Raw genomic sequence first — 2145 nt, 5'->3', positions numbered from 1 at the left:
AAAAAAAAAAAAAAAAAAAAAAGATTGAACTTTTATCAGCTTATAGCCTCAACTTGTGGTTTCAATTGAAAAGTTTTTTGTGGTAGCAATAAAATTGTAACATCGAATGACTTCAGTTTATATTTTGTTATAAGGGTAAAGGACAGCAGTTTTAGTTTGTTTTAGAAGAAATGCCATGTAATTATAGTGGTGTAAATGATGGTTAGTGATTGTTTATAAAGGTATATAGTTGAAAAGGTAAGACTTACTGAGTGTTGAGTGAGTTCAGACATTGCTTTACCCCCTTATCTCTCTTCTTCCCCTTTGCCTTTCTCACCCTCTTTAGATAGGGTCTTACTGTGTAGCTTAGATTGGCTTGGAACTCTCTGAAGTCTAGCAAGTTCATAGGGCTGGGATTATAGGTGTGTACCATCACATTTCATCTATGTATTTTCTGTTGTTTGTTTGAGGGTTGTATTTTTTTTTTTTTTTTTTTTTTTTTTTTTTTAGCTTTTAGAGACAGGGTTACTGTGTATAGCCCTGGCTACCTGCCTCTGCCTCGGAATTGCTGGGATTAAAGGCATGCACCACCACTGTCTGGTAAAGGTTGTATTCTTGTATATGTTACTCCATGCACACTCAAGTTGGTTATTTTCCCCCACCTGACTATTTTATCTTTTCTGTAGTCTGCTTTTGTCACCTGAGGGTGTTCTTCAGAAGCCCCCCTTTTCTTCTTTGAAGAACTTTCCTGATCTGTCTTGAAACCTTGTTTCCTTTAACTTTCAAGTCTCTTTACTGATACCACTGTTATCTCATTTAGGAGTAACTTTTTTTTTTTTTTTTTTTTTTAATTTTAGATATTTTCTTTATTTACATGCGAATTTCTCCTTTCCCAGTTTCAGGAGTAACTTTTAAAAAGTACTTTATTTAACTTTATGTGTATGTGTATGCCTGAGTGTAAGTCTTTGAACCATGTGTGGGCCTGGGTTCTGAAGAGGCCAAAAGAAGTATCAGATCCCTAGGAACTGGAGTTATAGATGGCTGTGCGTTGCTATGTGAGTACTGGGAGCTGAATATGGGACTTCTGCAAGAGCATTGAGCACCTCTAACTGCTGAGCCATCTCCCCAGCCCCATCACCTATGGAGAGCTTATGGAATTAATTTGCTGCATCAAGAAAGTCACTCGACTCTTTCTCTCAGGCCCGTGGCGCTGGCAAGATGGGCAAGTGTCGTGGTCTCTGTACTGCCCGGAAACTCCGCAGTCACCGACGGGGCCAGAAGTGGCATGATAAACAGTGCAAGAAAGCCCACCTGGGCACAGCCCTGAAGGCCAGTCCGTTTGGGAGTGCCTCTCATGCAAAGAAGGGGTTGAAGCCAACCAGCCAAATTCTGCCATTAGGAGGTGTGTCAGGGTGCAGCTCATCAAGAATGGCAAGAAGATCACAGCATTTATGCCCAAGGATGACTGCTTGGACTGCATTGAGGAAAATGATGAAGTTCTGGTCGCTGGATTTGGTCGCAAAGGTCATGCTGTAGGTGACATTCCTGGAGTCTGCTTTAAGGTGGTTAAAGTAGCAAGTGTGTCTCTCTTTTGGCTCTATACAAGGCAAGAAGGAAAGACCAAGATCATAAAATTTGACAATGGAAAGACAGTAATAAATTTTCATATTCTGAAAAAAATAGAAAGTCACTCGAATTGTTAGCTTTGTTGCCTGAAGAGTTCTTCTCAGGACCCTCCCCTTAAACACTGGCTGGGGCTTGATTTAGATCTTAGAAAAAAGTTTGAGAATGAGTCAGAATGAAATAAAGTTGGGTTCATATTGTGGAAAGAATAGTATATACCCATGGGGTAAATTAGGCTTCTCAGTCTCTCTAAAATGCCATGTAATGTATGTATGTATGTAAGTATGCATATATGTATATATGTATGTATGTATGTATATATGTATGGTTTTGAAGTTACATTTTTAAAAGAATACAGTGTGTAAGTGTTTGGGTGCTAGGCATGGGCATGTCTTAATTATAGCACTTGGGAGGTAGAGATAGGCAGATCTTTCTAAGTTTGAGGCTAGCCTGATCTACATAGCAAATTCCAGGGCAACCAAGGCTATATAGTTTTTTGGGTTTTTTATTTTTTTTGTTTTTTTGGTTTTTTTTTTTTTTTTT

At 38.8% G+C, this 2145-nt stretch overlaps 1 protein-coding gene and 1 pseudogene across 4 annotated transcripts in view; both read left to right on the top strand.

Moving 5' to 3' along the window:
- CUNH18orf25 (chromosome unknown C18orf25 homolog) overlaps nt 1–2145 on the top strand; it is an 85942-nt gene that overhangs the window by 22830 nt on the left and 60967 nt on the right. The window lies entirely within an intron of this gene.
- Nucleotides 867–1745, top strand: LOC116087378 (annotated as a pseudogene).

The sequence above is a fragment of the Mastomys coucha genome, unplaced genomic scaffold, assembly GCF_008632895.1.
Source record: "Mastomys coucha isolate ucsf_1 unplaced genomic scaffold, UCSF_Mcou_1 pScaffold13, whole genome shotgun sequence".
NCBI lineage: Eukaryota > Metazoa > Chordata > Mammalia > Rodentia > Muridae > Mastomys > Mastomys coucha.
This window is presented reverse-complemented; position numbering and strand designations above follow the sequence as displayed.